The sequence below is a fragment of the Microtus ochrogaster genome, chromosome 16, assembly GCF_000317375.1.
Source record: "Microtus ochrogaster isolate Prairie Vole_2 chromosome 16, MicOch1.0, whole genome shotgun sequence".
Taxonomy (NCBI): Eukaryota; Metazoa; Chordata; class Mammalia; order Rodentia; family Cricetidae; genus Microtus; species Microtus ochrogaster.
Window position 1 is genome coordinate 45437879 of NC_022018.1, and position 24239 is coordinate 45462117.

The following is a 24239-nucleotide window of genomic DNA, read 5'->3' on the forward strand; positions in this document are numbered from 1 at the left end:
AACCTTCGTCCCCTCTACCTTTTCTCCTTTCATGAACTAGACTCTCTCAGACCATGTGACTTGGATGCTCTCGTTCCCCTTACCCCTCTTCTGGAGATGTGTGGAGTCCTTTCTACTCCAGATGTTCCACCAGTCACTATGCGTAAATAAAGAGATTCGTCCTCTCCTGGAGAGCACTGCAGACATCCACACAGACATAACGGCCTAGCCTTGCCTTTCCTAACTCATCTGTGGCATTTGCTTCTTGAATTAGCTTGATCCCCTTCCAGAAGGCCAGCCCCTTCTCCTGTCCCTTGCCTGCTCCCCCTGGAACATGTCCTTCATAAAGCTCACTGTGTTAAGCCTCAAGAATACAGTTCTGTTTCTTTTCACAACTTCATGCTCTGAAGCTAAAATATTTTACACTGGACACGTTTTTTCCACCGCTGACACCGCAGTTATGCTAGCAACAGCTTGCATACTCAGGAAGAATTGAGTTTTAGATTTAGCTAGGAATAAATTTGTTAATTATCTCAGGAAGTAACGTCCCTGAGATTCTTCTGCATCTGTCTTATGGTCACAATATCAAGCTTTCTGAGATATGCAGCTCTTCGTGGTGATTTCTAATTGTGGGGGAAGTTCATCTTTGCCTCTGAGGGTCTGATGTCTGAATCTATTGAGCTAACAGGGCATGCATTTCTTGGATCACAGCTGTGTGTGATGAGCCTTCGTTTTCGGAGCTTACTTTCTGAGCTCTGGTAGACTGTGGTAGGCATGCAAAGGGTAATGGTTATAAAAATACAAACGGTGATCCAGAAAGATGGCTCATCAGGTAGAAGCACATGCTGCCCAAGCCTGAGGACCAGACTTTGAACCCCAGAACCCACGAGTAAGAGAGCATCACTCCAGAGAGCTGACCTCTGACCCACATCTGTGCCTGGCACACGCACGCTCTCGCTCGAACAAGCACATCACATATCATAACAAGTAAAATAAAATATAAGAATGGTAGAGACAGTGGCATCTTGCTCTTTGGTTTTTAGTTGGAGCCTCAGTTTTGGATTGAGCCTCAGTTTCCCTGATTATAAATGAGACTCATAGCAGTCCCTTGGCGCTTCTTTCTGAGGATACAGCACGACAAAGTCATTTACAAACACACGGTGAGATGCCCAAACCTGTGCAAGTCTGGCCTTGAAGCCTTCCGGTGGACTCCTGTTCCCACAGCCATATTTACCACAGGCCCTTTCTGTGGGCTTGCAGACATCCCGTCAGGGCACCCGGCTTGAGAACACTGCAGTCTCCTTTCGGCTTCCCAAGACTGAAGAGTCACACTTCTGCCCCTTGTTCTTGTCTTATTATATTGTTCAGGATGGTTATGGGTTACTTTGCCCCCTCTCCCCAAAAGGGGGTATATTGAAGCGTTACCCCAGGTTCCTATGGGTATGACCTAATTTGGACACAGCTCTTAGGTAAGAGGAGGTCATCACGAACGGCTCTAATGCATTAGCTATAGTCCTTGTGAGAAGGGGCAGGGGTACACAGTGCAGAGACAGAAGCTGAGCATGAAGCTGGCTCTGGGAAGATGGAGGCAGAGGTCGGAGAGATGCTGCCAAAGCCAAAGATTGCGAGGACTTCAGGAGACAGAAGGGCGAGGAGATGCTTTCCTGGAAGCTCTGTGGGGAGCATGGCCCTGACTGTGGAAAATGAACACAGTGGCCCCATTACTCCCTGGAATCTGAATGACTGAAAGATTTATTAATTTGAGAAAGAACTTTTCTTTTTCTTTCTTTCTTTTTTGTTGTTGGTTTTGTTTTGTTTTGTTTTTTTTGAGACAGTGTTTCTCTGTAAAGCTTTAGCTGTCCTAGAACTAGCTCTTAGAGACCAGGCTAGCCTCGAACTCACAGAGATCCACCTACCTCTGCCTCCTGTTCTGGGATTAAAGGCGTGTGCCACCACTGCCTGGCTGAGAAATAACCTTTCTGACCTGACGTCTGCCTTTAGAATACCTACGTCAGCTTGTAGGGCTGAGGGCTGGGTGGCAGTAAGTAGTAAAAGCATTTGACCAGTATGTGTGAGGCACTGGTTTTGTCCTCAGCACTGAAAAGGCAAGGACAGGCTGGAGACCAGCCAGGGAGAGTTAGAAGGAAAGAAAAAAATGCTTAAATGAGTTACCTTCCTGAGGAAGAAGGGGAAAGAACCCAACAAGGCTGCAAAGGCCTGAAATGTTGAGGCAGGGAGAGTAACATGGAACCATAATTTGAGGGTCTCAGGGAGCCAGTATTTTCACGCCAGTTTGATCTAAGATTTCAGCATTAACAAGGGATAAATCTACAGACTGAAAACTAGCCTCAGGGATAACTTCCCCTCTGGCTTAACTGCAGGCTAGAAGAGTATGCAAACAGCTCCGTCTGAACTTGCCCAGCAACCTGAAAAGCCCGTGATTTGAACAAAGCAGACTTGGCCTACATGTGAATTACAGGAAGGATAATGGGAGGAAAAAGTGCTCTCAGACTGTTTATTCTTTTTCTAGGGGACACACCGAAGAAAAGACCAAATCACGTGTCACATACCCGGCTGGAAGGCTTAGGAACAACTAAAGACAAGGGGTGTGAGTCTCCCATCCCCAACTTTCAAGGACCCGTAGTTATCTTGATGGAGTCCTGTTGGCCCTGGCACTTCTCCAGTTCCATCTAAATGCTGGGTGCATCTTTAAAATTAGGCCTGATGACGACAGCTCTGGAGTCACGGACCCTGCTGTTTTGGCTGTCACTTAGCTCTCTGCTGGGTGAAGAAGGAGAAAGAAATGGGGCTTGACACTGTGGCAGAATGATCAGCTTTCTTGAATTGGGTCGTGGCTCGAGTGAGCCCCTTAAGAACTGCCTGGCCCCAGCTCTCTACCTAACCAACTTCTTTCTAGCTTTTGTCATTTCCAGGAACCACAGTTTGACTGCTTTCGGGAGATGCAACTTTCTGCTCTCCCTCCATGATTGATGGTATGGGCGCAAGGTCACGCAGCACAGCCCATCAGGATGTTATGTCCCGGGAGCAGTAGCTGGTTTAGAGACATTCACATGGCACAAATCTGCCCACAGAAGGTTTGTCATTTCACATGGCACAAATCTGCCCACAGAAGGTTTGTCAAGAGTGGAATACATTAAAATGGAATGACATCCATTTGGGGCACATAAATAGAGTTGGGAGGTCACTGTTTATGGGGTGCAGTGGGACAAAGGTCTTCATTTGTATCACAGGTTTGCCTGTGATCGAAGATTCTCTTTCCTCTGCCCCCTCAGCATTCATCTGTCTCTGGGAGGCCACTGTCCTCAGATTCCTGTGAGCTGAAGCTTTGGATTGGCCTGTAGATGTACCAGCTTCTGCACGTGAGATGCCTGTTGAAATGTCCTTAGTCTAGGCTGACCTGTGAGGCCGTCCTTCTCTGAACAACCAGAGACTGAGCCAATGACACTTCTGCAAGCACCACTCATCGTGTTGGAATAGCCAATTACTGACCTGATTATGGATTGGAGCTATAAACACAGCTGCCATTTGTAAGGCCTCAGAGCACACTCTCAGTTCTGTGGGATTCTCTGCTTCGTCTGGTTGCCAGTGAGAGGAGGCCCCAGACAAATGCAATCGTGTGTGTTCTTGGCTATGTTCATTTATCCTAGCTCAAGAAGATGATCTTCATAAAGTTGACAAAAGCTATTGGGAGTTAGAAAAAGTTGGCTGGGTTTGGAGGATTGTGGGTTGTGGGTGTACACGACCACAGCTGCCATCTTGTTACCAAGTGGAAGAAATCATCTCAGTGAACAAAGGAGGGGGAAATGGAAATCTCTACAAGACAGACCCTGTTCCCAGGGGTGCCAGAAATGCTTACAGTTATTCTTGTTACATGTGTACTACATAGAAATATATAAATCCAGTCTGCTGAAGCTCTTTAGTGTTGCTTGCTTATTTGTGCACTTAGGGCTGACCCCTTGGTATTGGAAAACCAACAGATGACTCTTCCCTGGGGAAGATTATGTCTCCTCTTAATAGCTGTTAACTAACTGCCTGTAGGTTGACATCTAGGAGTAGGGCTTTTTGACATTTTCTTCCATCCATGTTGGCATCTCAACTTGTATTGCCATTGTTTATGTCCTGTTTAGCCTAACATTGTTGAGCTCTCCTGGGCCCAGGGTTTCTATCCAATATAGAAGACACAATCTCAAAACAAACACCCTGATCCTCTGGCTCTTAGAGTCTTTCTGTCTCCCCTTTTGTGCTATTCCTTGAGCCTTGTCTGGAGGGGTTCTGTTACAGAAGTACCAAGTGGGACTGGGTCCCATACAGTCAGTTGCCATTTGATCAGTTGTGACTTTTTGTAACCATCTACTTTCTGTTACATGAACTACTGTATCTCCTTTGTTTACTTAGGGCATTGGAAATTAGATATCTTTTACTATCAACCCAGAGTATGTAATATGCAGATTTTTCTAAAGTATAATGATACATGTCACAAAAAAATGCATCAAAGCCAAGGATATTTTGTATGCATATGACACCATGGTCTGGGAAAACTTGAGAGATAGAGAAGACACGAATGCAGGCAGAATGGGAGTAATAGAAATGTTTTGAAAGCAATTGGTCACACTGCTCTTTCAAAGTAGAGAATCAAGTTTTATGAAGGAAAGCAATGGTAAGCTGAGCTCTCCCTGCACTAACATGGTACTATAAAGAACCTCCCCAAAGACAAGATCTATGGAGTTGGTAAAGGTTCTCACCTGGGGTGGCCGATTCACCCTGATCTGTCCTAGAATATCTCTGTTGGGGAATATTATTTTAAGGTGCGTTGCTTTTGTTTATGCTGCAGTTGTTTAACTCTGTGAAGCTGTGATTCTTTGTCTGTCTAAAACACCTGATGGTAATAAAGAGCTGAACGACCAATAGCAAGGCAGGAGCAAGGATAGGCGGGGCTGGCAGGCAGAGAGGATAAATAGAAGGAGAAACGAAGACGCAGAGGAGGACATCAGGTGCCAGCATCACAGCTATATAGCAAGCCACAGAGAAAAAAGTAAAGAAAGGTATACAGAAATAGAGAAAGATAAAAGCCCAGGGATAAAAGTAGTCGGGATAATTTTTAAAAAAAAAAAAGCTGGCAAAAAACAAACCAAGCTAAGGGCAAACATTTATAACTAAAAATAAGCCTCAATGTATTTACTTTGGAGCTGGGTGTCAGACACCCCAAAAGAATAAAAAAGCGCACAACAACCACGACATATCTGTGGTTTTAAATGAAATATCCCAATTCCTTCATGATCACTCAGGTGGTAAAGGCACGTGTTGTCAAGCATGATGGCTTGGGTTTGATTCCCTGGGGTAAGGAAAGAGCCAACTCCTGAAAGTTGTCTTCTGACATCTACTCCTGCACCATGGCACGTGCACACAATAAATTAAACAAGTAACAGATAAATAGATAGATATATAAATAGAAGCTCAGTATATTGTTTCTTGGAAGTGCTTGTCCCCAGCAAATCTGGAAGGCTGGTCACATGCTTTTCTACCATAAATAGGCCATTTTGCTTTTCTGAGACTAGCTTCATCACAAGGAGTGTGTGGAGGGGTAGTGGTACAACCCCCTGTGTGTTTCAACTCAGGCTTTTGGAGTTAGAGGCTTTCATGAAGGGAAACATGGGCCACTGTGAAAAGCGGTGCAGGGAACAACCTCTCCTTCGGTAGAAACCAGAGAAGGCTCTCTTGTGTGTGTGTGTGTGTGTGTGTGTTTTATGGGATTTACCCATTTCAATTGGGGAACACCTGCTCTTTGGGGGATCTCCCTCTAGAACTCCATGGTTTCTTTGTTGAGACAAGAGGTTCCTATAAACCAGTATTCCTGCACCTGGTGGCCCCTAATGCCACCTGAAGAGCTGTAAAACACAGCGCTGGCTTCCACACGTGTGAATTTTGAGGGCACCAGTATTGGTTGGAACCAGAGATCTGTGTTTTGTTTTTAAATCCTGGCAGGTGACATACATATAAATTATTCACAAATGCCAGTTCATCGACTCTCATTCATGATAGATGGCTTTCCACACATTTCTAAAATGACCGCCACAAACCATTGTTCCAGGCACCGTGTTCAGTACATCTTGAACTTTCCATGCATCCCAAGGGCTTGTGAAAAGTGAAATTGTTGCCCCACCAACTCCCATTTCTGTTACAGCAGAGCTGGGCAAGACCAGATATTTGCAGACATTAAGTTCAGAAGGCTGTCAGCTGCCATTGGTAGCATCATTTTAGTTGAGTATCTGGCGTGGTCTCTTTAATCTTTGTGACATTTATAGCATTGCCTTTGGACCTCTCCCTAATATAGGACTTAGTAAATTTCTCATGAAGGAAGCAGAAGGTTGAAGTGATAGTTCAGTGGTTAAACATTTGCTTAACACATAGAAGCCCTGGCTTAAATCTCCCCTCCCCCAAAAACACATATATTGTGCTTATAATAAATGGAAGAGCAGATAAATATCTTATTGGAGTCAATAACTGCCAACTTCCTTTTTTCTTAATGTTATTCAAATTGCAATTGCTAAATAATGATTCTGCATATTTGTAGAATACAATCTGATATTTAAATACATGTAATATAACGATCAAACCAGCTAACTGGTATACCCACCTCCTCAAGCATTTATCTTATTTTTGCAGTTAGCCACCTAAAGACTAGAGAGCCTGTATCCTTTTTCACAGGAGAACTGATTTTGACTCGGGCTGGCTCTGAGGCACATGGTCTCATAGGATCTTGGCTAAGGACATGGGTGGGAGCAATAGGATTTCCGACTTTCAATTTTAGGAACTTTGTGCTGAGCACAATGCATCAACAGTGGCTGTGTTCTATTCTGGGGGCCGTGGCCAATCCTGCCTGACCTCCAAGATTCCATTTTGCTTTGTTTATGACTTTCTAAGGTTGACTGTTTATATCTCACCCACTAATTCCTTCATGGCTTTATCTTCTTATGTTTCAGTTTTTAAATAAATTTGTAGGATCATTATGCAAGCATATTCCAGTTGCTATATCTCTTTATTCTTGTTCATAAGCTTATAATGACCCTGCCAATGGTCACTGCTCCCTCTACAGTGTGTACAGGCACTCTGGCCATCCCACATTCTTGACTTGTTTTTGTTCCCAGTGTGGGGACAGCTGCAGGCAGCATAGTACTGTCTCTCTGTCTCCATTAGGACAAGAACTGCTTCTTCAACTACAGAGACCTACTCGTGGCCACATCCCAGACCTCAAGGCCAGACACACCCCAAATAAAGTCAGAAAGGACAAGAAACCACTGACCATTATTGACCACTAACTAGGGAGAGTGCAATCCAACCTCTGGAGGAACATTCAGAGAACAGGGCTTAAGTGGCCTTGTAGCTTTTACATAATGGATTGAAATAAGAGATGGCGTCTCCAAAATAAACACAAATAACAATAATAAATCCATAAGGGTTCTTTTTCTTTCATCCTGTTTCCCCAACAGTCAATTTATTGGGCATAGTATGATAATCCCTAAGAAAGGGGTCTTCTGGTTCCTCCCTGGACAGGGGTTTTGGTTCTAACTAGAGCCTATGCTTGTGGAGACAATCCTTTCTAAATTAGTTCTAGAAAATCTGCCTAAGGGAAGGGCAGAGTCCATGGCCACGATCAAAAACCATCCTTTTCTGGCCTTCCACCCAGAGAGTCACTGTGGGTTCTTCTTCCAGATGTGACATTTTGACAGCTAAGGAACAGCCACTTACTTCACTGTTGCATGACCAATGACTGCACTTCCCCCTAATATTGTAAGTGGGCCAGGTGACTTGGCTTTGTAAACTCTAGAAAGTTCTAGAATCTGATGATTTTTTTGTTGTTGTTTTGAGAGACGGGTTCACTGTGTACCTCAGGTTGGTCTTGAATTCATGATCCCTCTGCCTCGAACCCCTGAGTATTGAGATCATAGGCATGTAATTATAATATGCCCAGTTATACTAGAACTTTTGTGGTTCTGTGTTAACAATCTTTATGTATCAGAAAGCATCCCCGGATCTGCTGTCAGGAAAATGTTGCATTAGCTAATAAATTCAGTTTGGGAAGTTTCTCTTTGGAAGCCATTAAGAGAAGGATTAAGAGATGCGGTCTTGGAGGAGGGGTATCACCTCCTAATCCTTCCCAAACAATCCTACCCCTTGGTGACTAAGCGTTCAAATACATGAACTGTTCTCATCCAAACCGCCACACTTTTCTTGCCAGAGGAAGTGACTTATGTAAGTGTCAAGATCTGGTACTAGGCTGACTATAGCTATCAAGGAAATGGACACCTACTTACCTGGGATGGTATCAACCACAAAATTCAAAGATGAATCACCTCATTTAACGTTGAATGCTTTGGGGTGTGTGTGTTAATGGATCTGATCCTTACTGAACACTCACCGTGTCTAAATCTAGACTACAAGGAATACAAATCATTAAAAAGGCTTACAAAAATCTTTGCTTATTGGAAAGAAATAGATGCATAGCAATGAGCAATGCCAGCACTGAAGGAAGTGATTCATGGAAAGTTGCTGTATCATACTCTGTGATCAAATAGCAATGACCCATTAATGCAGTCACCTTAGGAAAAGTTTTAACTTGCCTTTTGAAGGATTCTTCTAGCCCTTTCCTTCTTTCTAAACCCCTAGTCTTCTAGCCAAAAACTCTCTCTCAGTTGGCTGCAATCATTTCAATGAAGACATTTCTGTGACGTAGTCAGGTTACCGGGAGTACATTTGAGCTAGCTGTGGGTACTGTGGTGGCCATTTTTTGAGGTCAACTTGATTACATCTGGAATGCTGAAACCCAAGAGGCTGGGTAGACCTGTGAGGGAGTTTTCTTAATTACATTATTTTAAGTGGGAAGACCTGCTTTTAATCCTGATCTTTTGAGGTGGGATGATCCACCTTTAATCCAGGCCACACCTTCTCATGCACTCTACGTAATGGAAGCTCTCTCTCTCCTTTGCCTTCTTGCCCTCTCTCTCACTGGCAAGTCTATTCCTTCATTGATATTAGAGCCCACTTCTTTGGAATTTTGGCATATACTGAAGACAAGCTGAGACATCCAATCTCACAGGCTGAAGAATTACTGAATTTTTGGACTTCCATTGGTAGACAGCCATTGTTGGACTAGTTGGACTACAATCTGTAAGTCATTCTAAAAAATATCCTATGTATATATTGTGTGTGTATATATATAATTTTAAAATTATATATATTAGATACATGTGTGCATATGTGTGTCTCTCTGTGTGTATATCCTATATAGATCATATATATGTGTATATATATATATGTATATTGGCAGGAAGGGAGATTCATTCTATCATTTTTGTTCCTCCAGAGAACTCTGACTAACATAGGTACTTCCGTTGCCCTCAAGCCTGAAGAAACAGGAGACAGAAGCCATTGTATGAAAGGTGAAATTGACTATGGTTTCCATGGGGTAGGGAAGTGAATAAGGGAAAGTTCTTCTCAAGGTATATTTAAGCCTAAAATGCTTTGCAGCTGAATAATTTCTAATTTTCATAGATCTACCATTTAGATCTTACTAGAAGAAATTCTTGGTGTATCAGGGATACATAACTTGAAAAATAAGGAGCCTCAGGAAAGCATGACGAATTGAGTGGGAAAGATGGGACAGAGTCCCAACTATGCTTTCTTGGTTCATTAAAGTTGTAGCCCATAAACTTACTCTTTTCTAGTTAGCTTCAGCTGTTGACTTGACATAGCCTAGAGTTATTATCTAAGGGAGTCTTAATTGGGAGACTCCCTGGATCAGACAGACTGTGGACATGTCTGTGGGGCATTTTCTCACTGTTGATTGATGTGGGTGATACCATTGTTGGGAAGGTGGTCCTGGGATGTAGAAGAAAGCTGGCTGAGTCTGAGCTAGAGAGACAAGCTGATAGGCAATATTCCACCTGGCTTTATGCTTTGGTTCTTCCCTGGATTTCCCTCAATGCTGGATTGTACCTGGAAGAGTTAGCCAGGTAAAGCCTCTCCCCCCCCACCCCGTAAGTTGGTTTTGGTCATGATGTTTATCAGCGCAACAAGAAATCAAATTGGAACATACTCTGAATAGGTTTAACCAATGAGGACTCTGCACCATAGTGTGCTATTGCTTGCAGCCTGAGGAAGCTATGTGCTCTATACCATTACCTACACTTAAAGGCGTCTTCCACTGAAACCCTGAGAGAAGAGAGAGCTACGAAGCCCATAGCCCATTCTGTAGTGATTTGAAGAAGGAGGCCATTTTGTTCATGTTAGAGTGGAGTGAACTAGTGCATGGGTAGGTAGTTTTTAGTCAGAGAGGTGGGAATTCAATCTCTCGTTAGCAAACTTTGGCTCTGTAGTAATTTTCAGTCTCAGTAATTCTGTCTCATTTACTAGTAGTTACTTAAAATGTTTTAGAGTTTATCAAGTATAAGGTAGTGGTGTGAGGATACACATCCATCATCTAATTTCCCGTCAACCCACTGAGGCAGAGAAGCAAGAACGTGGCAGGCATGAGGCCACCGTCCTCAGGAAACCCTGCTTGTAAGGCTGACCCTTGGCTTATATCTGAGGACTCGTGGAAGACTCCCACTGTTCCATACACACTTAGCTATATGCGGAAACAATGTACTTTATACCAAAAACCTGCTTTTCTTCTAGGGGTCTGGAATTGTGTTTAATACAGAGTGTGTCTAAATGACCAGCCCCAATCAATACTCTGACACCAAGCCTCTAATGAGCTTCCCAGAGAGACAAAAATTCCATATCTGATGTAAGTCATTGTTGGGAGAGTCACGTGCATCCTGTATGACTCCATGAGGACAGGAGTCCCAGTAGCTGATGCCAGGTCCCCTTCCTTTGTGGATCCTGGCAAGTGTCCTCTTGATGTAGCAACCCTTCACTGTGGGTGTAACTGCATGCTGAGCCCTGTGGGTTATCCAACCATTCTACCTGAGGGTGGCCTTGGGAATCCCCTTCCCAAAGGTGTATGGCATTTACTATTTAAAGTAATATTTAAGGTAGCTATGGCATTATTATTTAAAGGCGAGAAAGCTAATTCGTGAGGAGGTGAAGAAACTGTTCAAAGACCACACAGGCCTTTGGCATAACCACTGTATGGGGCCATGCAGAATGGCTGGTTTTTAACACCTACGTATACTCTAAAACTGTAGGACTGCTACCTCCCTCATTGGGTGGCTCTGAATCAGGGCAGGTATGTCTTCTTAGAACACGTGGCACACTGCATAGCCTATTATTATATCAATATGCACTCCCCCATCCCTCCCACATCCTTGCCAAATACCACAGTTCCACCGACCAGCAGAATGTCTCTGAGAAATGGAAGTATCTTTGAGAAGAAGAGAGAGCTATAGCATGAAACTCATTCTGCATCCTATTTGTTGATTTTACAATGTTATCTATTATGACAGATTCTTTCTAAGACAAGAGGAGCTCCTGCATTTCCTCTCTCTTGACTTGTATGGCCTCTATCTTCCCAGCTTGGAAGGTCTACAGTCACAGTAAGCAACAGTGAGGAAGTCAGCATGGCAAGTGGGATGTTCAGAAGAGTCAGTTTACAGGAGCCCTTCTTTGATGATGGCCATATTTTCTCCTACCCACCCGCAACTGGGCACACTTTCTAAGCACAAAAGTAGTAACATTGGGTTTCCTGAGATCTTTATTTCTCAACTCCCCCTCCTACTCCTCAAGCCTTCTGATTAATAGAGACACCCTGTTTCCATGGAGGAACAGCAAATGACCTCAGCCTCTCACAGCCTCCCCCAGATCTATTCTTGCATTTCTTTCAAAGGGAATCTATTCCTGTTGAAGGTCTGTCTGGGATGAGCCATACCGAGGAGACGATGATGATGATACTGCCGTGGGATGATAGCTTGTCAGAGCCCAGGCTGCCTGGTGGTGGACAGCGGGGATGGGGAAACACAGACGCCTTCACCTCCGTCTACTCCTTGAAATTCTCTAGAATTTCTCTTGAAATTCTCTAGAAAAGCAGAGCTTATTACAATATAAAATACTCCTTTGAATGGGAAGGCCAGGAGCACTGTGGCTTGGAGTTATAATGACTGATAGCCAGAGGATCAAATCTGTCCTTGCTAGTCCAGTTTCGGTAAAGTAAAATTGGGGAAACCTATGGATGTGCTAAAAAAAAAAAAAACAAAAAAACAAACAAACAAAAAAAAAACAACCTTCACCATCATGGGTGACAGAAAGAGAAGGGTAAAGGAACAGGATCTAGGAAGAAAAGCTGGTGGTCTCCAAGGAACACTTTATACATATGGAAACTTTTCATACAGGATAACTCTAGCAGCCAGTATTTGGTAGGGAAGAGGATAAAGCATGAGACATCGAAATGAAAAAGACTCCCGCACCCTGAAACAAAAGATATTCTAGTCTGAGGAAAACAGGTGTCTTCACGATAAAGATATAAATGGTGCCAAGACCCTGGCAAAGACCTTGTCACTGGCTGAACTCTTCAGCAAGTCCTTAGACCGAAGCCCTGGGTTCCAGTCACAACTGCATCATCTAATCAGCTGCCCCCCTCCCCCGCTGCAATCTCCTGAGCCTCATTATCAGTAAAGAGAAGGATACAACCAACAATTACTAGACCCACTGAGAGAGAAGCCAATAAAATGATAGGGGTTAATGTGCTGAGTGAGCAAACAATAAATTAATATGCTAACATTGGCTGTTGCTATTTTTGCTGTTTTGAGATAGGGTCTCACTTAGTTTTGGGTGGCCTATACCTCACTATGTAGCTCAGGCTAGACCTGAACTTGCAGGAGTCCTCCGGAATCAGTCTGCCAAGTACTGGGATTACAGGCAAGAGCCATCACGGCACGTTAAATCAATGTTTTGGCTAAATTAATGATGTTCATTAGAGCAAGGACTAAAGAGAACACTTAAACATAAAATGGAAGCCTAATTTTCACTCTACTGAACTTTAAGAAGAAAGGATGGCCCCAAGAGCCAAACCAGAGAAAGCTAAATTACAGGCAGAACGGGCATTGCCATAAATTCCATGAATGGTGAGTCAAAATATCGGCCTTTTCCTTATTGTGGCCGCCTTAATCCTTCCTCCTGGGACTGTCTGAGTTGCACACAGTGGTCTAAACAGGCCGTGGACATCAATTAAAATTTAGGTCAAGGCCTCTGTCACAGTCAGTGATTTAGTTTCTGGGACAAAGGAAGACAAATCCTTCCCCGTGGCTGGAGAAGAATAGCATTCCTTTCTATTGTAATCAGGCTTCATCAAGGAAATGTTGGCAACCCAGGCAGGGCAGTGCGGAAAGGGGAGAGTGGGGAGGGTGCCTGTGAAAGCCATTAGGTGGTTGAACTTTTGAAATATACAGCCAGCACAAATATGGTTTAACAATTTTTACTGTTGGAAAGAATCTCAGAGAAAGGAAATTTGACTTATCTCCCAATGCAGTTTTCTCCTCGCTGAAGGAGCCCACCATGCTCGTCAGAGTCAGAGATTCGCCCACCAATGATCATCATAGAAACCTTCTGATCTCTCCCCATAAGCGCTAGACTGTAGTTAGATTCGGAGTAAACTACAATTAGCAAGTCTCTCTCTCTCTCTCTGCTTCTCCTAGAAGGCTTGCCGTGGAAATTCTTAGGATGCTCCTGTCTGACTTTTAACTCTCCCCAGGAGACCAAACTCTCGGCTCCATCTGTGGCAGTGTGATGTTAAGACTGAATGATATACCCTCAGAACCAAGGAGTCCCTAGAATTCCGTAAATGGAGCTACTGGCCCTTCTGGTGTCATCTGCCTAGCCCTCCTGCACACAAACTTGGGGTCCTCATCAGAATTCCCAGGACTTCAGAAAGCTCAGTTTTGGCTTTCCCCAAGTGTGGTCAGAGGCAGGCAGTCACTGCTGACTTTTTAGGGGCATATTTTCCAACTATTTCCATGAGTGAGACAGGCAAGGTGTTAGCCAAGGGGAAGCCATGGGTGTAATGTTTCATGGGCAGCCTGGCACTCAGCTCTTTGCCTTGGGCATTGGTCTTTAGAGAATGTTTGCACTTCGAGAGGGAGAGATACGGATGGAGGTGAATCAGAGACCTAAACATATATTCAAAAAGGGCAAAGCAATGAAGATCTATTTGCTTTATAAATAATGAATATAATGAATCTAGCAATACTTTTTATTTTCATGATTGATTAGCACATGAGCTGTCGGTGTTGAGGGCTGGCCAAATGGCGCAGTGGGCAAAAGCACTTAGCACCAAACCTGATGACTGGAGTTCAGTTCCCAAAATTCAAACGGTGGAAGGAGAAAACTGACCCCCAAAAGTTGTCCTCGGACTTCCACACCCATGTTGCTTTGTTCGTACATGTGCTCATGAGAGAACACACACACGTAATAGATAAATGTAAGGCACTATCACTGTTAAAAGCCTACTACACCGAATCTTTCTCTTCATTAATGAACCATGAAGGGTACAAGTCAACACACACCAGAGTGAATAAGCCCAGCAGTTTTCCAACTTTAATCCATTAGAAAAAGTTCATGCTGGTGGTGGTCATGTCTGTGTTGGGTTCATCAGTGCTCAGCACATTGCAGAGATCCAGACGTGTTTGGTGACCAATGGCTGGTGACCACAGGTTGGTCTGTGTAAGAACAAAACTGCTTCAAGACTGCCCTCCTCTACTCCAGTTGTCCTCGGCAGCCCTAGACATTACATGACTGTGTGCTCTGAGGCTGAGCTCAATTGAACTGAATATTATAGATGCATTTGGGCTTTGTCTTGTTTTCCAGTGGTCTCTGATTCCAATGTAATTCATATTCTCTCTCTCTCTCTCTCTCTCTCTCTCTCTCTCTCTCTCTCTCTCTCTCTCTCTCTCTTCTCTCTCTCCAAATCCTTGTCTCCCTTTCATATCCCAGGTTGACCTGGAAACTTACTTTGCAGCTGAGAATGACCTTTAACATCTGATCCTCCTGCACCCACTCCCGAGTGTTAGGATTGTAGGTCTGTATCTCCATACTTGGCTTATCTGCTTCTGGGGAATTGAATCTAGGGAGGGCTTTGAGCATGATAGGTAAGCACTCTACTAAGTCACACTCCAGCCTCGTACTCGTACCTTCTCTTTGAGGAAGCTGTCCTCTGCTCTCTTCTACACAGGAATATGATCAAGCACCTTCATATCTCAGACATAGTTGGAAGCATCTTGTGTGTGCCTGCATATTAGCTCATATTCAAAACTACCAGTGTGATAGGACTTGTCACATCCTCTGCAAATCAGAGATTGACTTGCTCCAGGGAACTTGTGGCAGAGGTGGAATTTGAACCCCGGGGCTGCTACTGGCTTCCTTAATCGCATCAGTCCTATTCCAGTTCATTTGTATCTGTCCGTCTCCTGAATTCCAGCATCCTGTCTCGATGCACACTGCTGCCAATTGTTTCCTGACTGTTCCCACACTGCAAAGAAAGGGGTCTCCTTAGGCAGAGTGTATGTTATTGCTTCTCTGTAGCTTTGAAAATGTTTTCTGTTTCTGTTCTATTTTGGCAGATATTGTTTACCAAATGAACAAGAGTGATCAAAAATAAAGATCTGAGACTTACTATAAAATTTAACAATTCTTAGTAGATGTGGTGATTTGAATAAGAATGACCCCTATCGGCTCATATATTCAAATGCTTGGTTTCCTGTTGGAGGACTGTGGAAGGAGGTATGGCCTTGTTGGAGGAAGCGTGTCACTGTGGTTGGGCTCTGAGATTTCGAAAGTCTGTATAAGTCAGGCTGTCTGTGTCTGTCTGTCTGTCTGTCTGTCTTCTTGTCTCTGTCTCTCTTTCTCTTTCTCTGTTTCCCTACTGCAGATCAGAATGTAGTTTCTGGGCTACTTCTCCAGCTCCCTGTCTTCCCACTTACCACCATGCTCCCCGCCATGATGAAAATGGACTAACCCCCTGAAACTGTAAGCTAGCCCCAACTCTCTTGTTAGACTTTTGTTGCCTAAAGTAAGAGATAAAAAAAAATTCATTTTAAAAATCTAGTCTTATGGGGCCAAACAGATGGCTCAGTGGATAAGGGCACTTGTTCATATGGAGGACCTAGGTTTTGTTCCCGGTACTCACAGAGCTCATATCCATTAAGTCCAGTTCTAGGGGATCCAAACCCCCCTTCTGACCTCTACAGGCGCCAGACACATAAAAGTTATACATACATTCATGTAGGCAGATCTCCCATAACCACAAAACAAATAAATCTTAGAAACTGGTATTACACTGAATGTTTTACTGTTTGTTCATTTAAACTTGGTGCGCATATCTTCATATCCCTGTCCCCTGTTTGTTTGTTTTTTGGTTTTTTGAGACAAGGTTTCTCTGTAGCTCTGTAGCCTAAAATGTCCTGGAACTAGCTCTTGTAGACAAGGCTGGCCTCGAACTCACAGAGATCCACCTGCCTCTGCCTCTGCCTCCTGAGTGCTGGGATTAAAGGCATGTGCCCACCACCACCCAGCTCCCCTGTTGTTTTTAACAGTAGCATACTACTCCAGAGTGAACTGCCAAATATAGTTTATTAGAGTCCTATTGGTGGGCATTCAGATCACATTGACTCCTGTATTTCACACACACACAGTTTCTAAAGGAGGAAGCCCACACCAGGCTGGACTTGAGTGAGGAGTGTGAGGGCAAAGTTGCCCTTTTTGGCTACTCAGAAAACAAACAAACAAACAGTAGAGAGAAAACATGACATCCAAATGGGAGAGATTCTTGACAGAAGGGACTCCATATTGGAGAAGATAAGCTATTAGTCATAACCATGGTCTCCTTACTAAACTTTTACTCTGAAGTGCACTGTGCAATATGATCCTGTGGTCTTTCCAGTCCTCACTGAAACCTTGGGATGAAGCACCGCTCCCTTCCCAACTATACAACCAAGGCTTCAGACAGTCAATGTGACAAAAGGAAAGGGTTATTTTGGCCCACAGTTCCAGAGTTTTCAGTTCTTGTGATTGTTAATCTGTACTAGCAAACCAACTGGATCACCAATGAGGCATATCTTAGTGTGTGCCTGTGATATATCTTAGTGTGTGCCTGTGATGTATCTTAGTGTGTGTCTGTGATGTATCTTAGTGTGTGTCTGTGATATATCTTAGTATATGTCTGTGATATATCTCAGCTTGTGCCTGTGATATATCTTAGTGTGTGCCTGTGATATATCTTAGTGTGTGTCTGTGATATATCTTAGTATATGTCTGTGATATATCTCAGCTTGTGCCTGTGATATATATCTTAGTGTGTGCCTGTGATATATCTTAGTGTGTGCCTGTGATATATCTTAGTGTGTGCCTGTGATATATCTTAGCGTGTGCCTGTGAGAGTCTTTTCTGAGTTTAGCTAAGAATAAGAGACACAGTGGTCTGGAGTATGAGACTGAACAGAAAGGAGAAGGGGAGGAAGCCAACTGAGCATCAGCATTTACCTGATTCCTGACTGCAGATGCAACGTGACCAGCCACCTCAGGCTCCTGCCTCCCCAGCTAGAGCCACTCCTGCCAGGTTTTCTTCCTTCCAATGACCATTGGAAGACACATTCATTGGCTTGAGCCATTAGCTTTGCCAAGTATTCTGTCACAGCAACCAGAAAAGTCACCAGTACTGCCCATGCTTAGGTGCTCTGTTGCTTTGGACCTGTAACAAGGCTACATCTAATAGCAGGAACATGTGGCAAAGAGGACCACCAACATTCAGATCAGAAAACAAAAGAAATGCCTGGGGCCCCAACCTCCCCCCCCAAGGGCATGCCTCCAGTGACCTAATTCCTACTGATAGCCCTCACCCCCTGTAGGTTCCACCTTCTCAAGAGCACAATGAAGGCCTTTAACATGAGGACCTTTGGGGTCAGTATCTAAACTTCAGCAGATGGTGGCCTGCTGCCCTGAACAGCCACATTTCTTAAGAAAGGGTTGGTGATTTTTTTGTTCTATTCCCTTGCCCATGGCCATGTGTGTCGTTTCATAGCTGGCCAGCACAGACACATTCATTGTCAGCAAATAGATTCCCAATTCTGAAGAACATGAACTAATGCCTTGATTTGGCTGCTCTCTTTTAACACAGACAGACAGACAGACAGACTGACAGACAGACACACACACACACACCAAAAAGAGGCCAATGAAATAAATAGCCGTGCAGAGAAACCCAGCACACACTGTGGAGCCTTTCCTTCTATATAGCCCCAAAACAGTCACCTCTGAGGTGGTTCTTTGAACCAGCTGGTCATTAAAAAAAAAAAAAAATTAGAGAAATTGTGAGGAGCCTGAAATAAGCATGCACAAACGACTCTGGGCATTTTATTTTCAGTGAAATTGCGTGTAATTGTTCACTCTCTGCATAATGGATGCCATGCTGTGTGTAGATATTAAAACATGCTTCCCATTGTCATTCCCCTTAGGTCTGTTAGCCCTGAGACAACAAAGTCCATAAAGTAAAAAAAATCTTCATTCCTCTCCTTGGTCGATTCCATTATGCTTCGAAAGGGAAAATTCCAATTTGATTGACATGAACTGAGCTCACAGAACTTTCGGAGGTCTGAAGTCTACTGTAAATACTTCAGTCCTTTTTACTTGGCCCTCCTCTCCCACCTTCATATATGATCCACTTGAGGATGGGGCTTGTCTGCTGACTTGATGATACATTCCTAGGAATCATACTAGGCTCTCACCAATTAACAATTGTAAAGAGATGATTGTCAAGTTTCCAAGAAGCAGGACAGAATCTGAGCCAGTTAATTTTATGCATCAACTTGGTTAGGTATATACATACATATATAATACATATATATGTAAAATATATTGATAATTACTCTGGGTATGCTTATAAGATTTATATTTAAATCAATAGATTGTGAATATATTAAAATGGACATCCAATCATTTGCAGGCCTAACTAGACAAAGGCCTTGGGCTTGAAACACCGCATCCTACTGGCCTGGGGCTTGTCAACCCCTACATTAGAGCAAACCCTCTCTCCCCACCCCCACACTTTGTATATATGGTGTGGGACAATTCTATATTCTGTCAAGTATGTTTTAAATAAATGCTGATTGGCCAGTAGCCAGGCAGGAAGTATAGGCAGGACAATCAAACAGGAACTGGGCAGGACAGAAACCCTAACAAGCAGGTCCTCATGTTACATATATATAAGGATGGTTCTCAAATTAGAAAGGCCCAAATTAGGACTGTTCAGCTTCTGGTGCTGTGAAATTGATACACACTCAATAGAAACCACACCACGCTTGTGGTTTTCAGTGTGGCTCCCCTGTTATCTCCTTGTATTTGGATCCTCTCTCGTGATGCTGAGCAGCAGCAGCGAGCCACAGCTTCCGGTCAGCCCCTGAGTATGACTTCTGAAGCTGTGATCCCTCCGTATGACCCAAGGCTCCAGCTTGCGACTCTTGTTTCCCAGAGCCACACGGAACCACTCACAGTCTCACTTCCTCTACGTGTTTCCTCTCACTGCAAGGGAGACAGTGGGTGGGGAATTCAGAGTCATGGAAAGTGGTCAAAAGGTCCTCGAGATCCACAGGCAATACCATTGGATGATGGCGTGATTCGCAGCACAGCTCCCGGGGGCGGTAAGGAAAGGCGGCTACAGCGAACACAGCCATGAGAAGCTTGCAAGTGAGCACGTAGGAGATCTGCCTCTCTTCTAGTATCAAGCGAAGTGGCCAGCGCTCAACACCTGATCTGCTGGTCTGGGGCCCAGGCTTCTGGATGGGAGGCACTTTACAGGGACCCCTAAGCTGAGGGTTTATGGGCTTTGTGTGAGGGGAAGTGGATGGTAAAAGTGAAAGCTGTAATTTCCCCAAGCCTGCATAGGTTGGGCCAGGCACGGTCTTTTTCTTTTTCACATTCCAAGGTATCTTCATCTTTCCCTTCTTTCTCCTCCCATTTTACCTCTCATCTCTCCTCTGATAACACCTTTCCCTGTCACTCAAGCTCCTAATTCATCCACTCTTAGTGTCTACTTAAAAGTGTTTCAGCCCGCCCCAACCAGCTCCTTCCTGTCTTCCAAACTTTTAATTCTTTCCCTCCTAGTGCCCACTTAACCTGTTTCATTTTCTCCCCTCCCCCATCCTCTCGCTCCTGCTCTTGTCCTTGATAGGATCTTACTAAGTAGCTCAGGCCACCCAGCTCTCAACCTCCTGCCTCAGCCTCCCAGTGCAGGATGGCAGGAGGCCCTACTACTTTGAGCTCTAAAGTTTGTCTCTAACTTCAGGTTAAGCCTTACACCTCTGCTGACAATATTTCAATATTTTGTGTTGGAGAGATGGAGAATTTGAGAGCCATGGTGCCCTCTTGACATCCCAGCTCAGAGCCTGCATCGTTGCCAATTGCTTAGCACTATAAATTCATAAAGAAAACAGACTGTCATGAAGTCACGTGATAGACTGTTATGCTGTTGTAAAATTAACCACCGATCAATCAAAATCTCTCTCTCTCTCTCTCTCTCTCTCTCTCTCTCTCTCTCTCTCTCTCTCTCTCTCTCTCATATGCTGGGGCCTGAAGGTAAAACTCTGGCTTTACACAAGTTAGCTAATGGTTCTATCACTGAGCTATCCTAGACCATTATTGACCTTTGTATTAACATGTCTAACCCCAGGAAACAATGTTAAGTCAAAGACCAAGTCACAGAAGATATATAGTAAGATTGCATTTATTTTCGGTTAGCAAATCTCTCTCTCTCTCTCTCTCTCTCTCTCTCTCTCTCTCTCTCTCACACACACACACACACACACACACACACACACACACACACACACAGATATGAGTGTATAATCTATTTATATATTTCACACATGTGTGAGTGTATGAACTCATTCTATCATCTATCTATCTATCTATCTATCTATCTATCTATCATCTATCTATCTATCTATCTATCAATCATCTATCTATCTACCTATCTATAGAGATAAGGCTATGCATATTTTGAAAGAAGAGAAGGCCATGTGTGTTTTAAGATGAGGCCAAACAGACTTTGCTAATACACATTGAAAATTATTGCTGGGGCTTAAATCAGTAGGCCAAAATAGATGAAATGCTAAAAAATGCTGCTATTTTGTACCATGTAAAATGATGGTATGTTCCACACCCTGGAAATTTTGCTCTAATGATTTCTGGAGAAGACAGATCAGTTAAGGAGGTGGCAGTTATGCATAGCTGGCTATGATCCTTTGGAGAGATCACGTCCCAGGGAGATTTTTTTTTTTGAGATCTTACTTGTGCCCTCTCTCCGGGATGACATAAAAGGAATGAAAAATATCACCCACCCCACCCCCACTGCAGCCCTTAGGATAGACAGGCTAGATCTCAAAACCAAAATGTCTCTAGACAAGGGCAGATGGCCATTGAATAATATGACATATTATAAGACATAACAGTGACATGCCAAATAGCATTTGTCAGTGATGGGTTGTGTATACAGCGATGGCCCTATCACATTCTGTTGGAGCTGAAAAGTACTGTCCCCTGGAGAGAGCACAGTCAGTACGCGTCCCTACACCACATCACTCTCTGTGCATGGTGATGCGGAGAGAACCAGCTGCCAATCAGATCCCAGCATGGCATACCCAATGTACATGGTACTTGATAATCAGTTACCTGCTGGTGGTTTAGCATTTATTGTAATGTACCTTTCACCATCAGAGGGCTCATTCTTACAACACGATTTGACCCCAGCAACACCCTTCCTTGTTCCCTGCACCTCTTGATGCAATCTCTAGTTAGTTCTTGTTGGAGTCTTGTGCTATTTCATTCATCATGGCTGCAGAAACAAGAGGCTGTATCGTATACATACAATGCATAGCCTGCAGCACTGGTTCCCAACCTTCCTAATGCTGTGACCCCTTAGTACAGTTCCTCATGTTGTGGTGACTCCTAGTCATAAAACTATTTTTGTTGCTACTTTATAACTGTAACTTTCCTACTGTTATACATTATCATGTAAATATTTGCTTGCAGGATATCTATATGTTATGTGACCCCTGTGAAAGGTGTGTTCAACATCCCAAAGGGGTTGCTGCAACTCCCAGGTGGAGTACCACGGGCCTGTAGCATTATAAGCGCCACCTGCATTTCTCCATACCCTGAGCTCACCTTGAGTCCGTCTTTTTATTCTTACCAGCCTCTCTTCATTTGACAATGAATCTCTCATCTCAGAGTTTCGTGTGGCTGATTCCTCTGCCCTCTGACTGCCTCCTAAAGTGCCCCCCCTCAACTTACCCAGTTTTCATCTCCATGTTCCTTACAGAACCATACTGACCAAGATAGATTATTGCTCCTTAGAATTTGTTCTGGCCCACATCACATTTGGGTTACTTTCCATGAGGTTCAGGACACAATACCTCAAAACATGACTGTAGGAAGCCATTGAAATTTACCATCGAAACTAGGCCCCTATGGCGTGTGTCTATTTTGAGGGGTGATCTTGAAAAATCACATTTATGGAAGCGTTGTCATTTGCTTGTTTATAAAAGGAACTATATCTGTAAAAAGAGGAAAGAAAGGAAAGAAGGAAGGAGAAAGAAGAAAGGAAGGAAGGAAGGAAGGAAGGAAGGAAGGAAGGAAGGAAGGAAGGAAGAAACTGCTTACTAATGCATCTTGCTCTCTGTCCCAGGAAAATGACTAAATCAACAGAGACTCTGAGCTATGACAAAGATGTCTATTAAGTCTGAGAAATATTATCCTCCTCCCATTTTCACTAGGATTCTCGGGACATCAAGTCACAAGCAGGCTTTTCTCTTCGCTGTCACATTGTTGTCCCCCAGCCACTAGCAATCCAGAGCCCTCGATTCCTCCTGCAGTTCAGGATGATACATGAGCCTCGCTCACCTGCCTGCTTTGAGCCTGCTAGCTTTATGTAACATATAATTAAATTTGTTTTTCTCTGGTTAATATGCCAAGTTAGTTCACAGACTATCCAGGCAAGGAACTTTGAAGTACAGAAGAAAGCAATTCTTTCCTCTCTGTATTTATTAATATCTGCTTCTCTCCTGGAGTCTAAGTTTGTTCTCATTTCTACAGGTTTTGTCTTAAAACCTGACTGGCAATAGTGAGCACTCTCTAGATAGCAGTTAAATAAATTAACTCACGGATGAGATAAGGTGGGACTCTAATTCAAACCTGATTGCACATTCCCCTTCCTCTGTTCTCACTCCCATGCGTAGATGAGAATGCCCTTGAAAACAACAAAGCTTAGAACAAAACTGAGACAAAGAGAAAAGGCAGTTGGTTGGGCTGCAGTATTTTGTCCAGAACAATTGTTCTTCACACCTGGTTCCAAGTGGGAAAGCAAATTCTGGGGAAAAGAGAAGCACCCCAAAGGAAGTTTGACAGACTGGTCCATCTTTCCATTCTCCCTTATCTTAGAAAAAAATCCAGTGTCCAGTGTCTTCATAGTTTACAATATATATGACGTTTTCCCTTGTATGTGTTCTTCATTTTAAAGGCATTCCAGAAAAAAGGGGGTTCCTTCAAACCCTTTGCATCTAATAAAGATAAAAGACAAAAAGACAGACAAGAAGAAAGAAGAGGAAATAAAGGGAGTTAAATAACTGAACGCCGAGAAAAGTAAGGTTGGAGTTATCAGATTGGCCCAATGAAGCGAGTAAAACAGTGCAGTTTGAACTCCTCCCTCCGTAAAGAGAATCTAACAAAGAGTTTCACTTCGGAGTTGAGACACACACAGAACCCAGTATCAGTCACAATTTGTTGCCCCGGAGAGAGACTGAAAACAACATAGACACAAATGTTTGTAATCTATGCTTAAAGGACTAAAATAATTTAAGAGCTTTATCTCCTCCAGGGTAAGTTCTATGAAGACAATAGGGAGGGACAATGCCTGTATTTATACCAGGAAGTGTTGAAATAGGAAGATTTAAAGAGTAAGAGTCCTCAGACTTTTACATGACTTAGAACCAACCGCCTCCTGGGCTGGCTGAACCCTCCCCACCCACCGCTGTTAAGGGGTGTTAACAGTAGAGACATGCCCGGATGTCTGACACCAACACAGGAAGTAAGAATCTGGATGCATTCCAACCCTACCCTCATCCCAAATCACAGCAAGTGGAAGGCACTCACCCGAAGGCAAACCCACAGTGAATAGACCATCTTGTGAGCCTGGTCACCTTGCTCTCTCCTGGGTGGGCTGGCAGGGACCGGAGCTAGTCCCTCTGTGTTCTTACGCTTATCTCT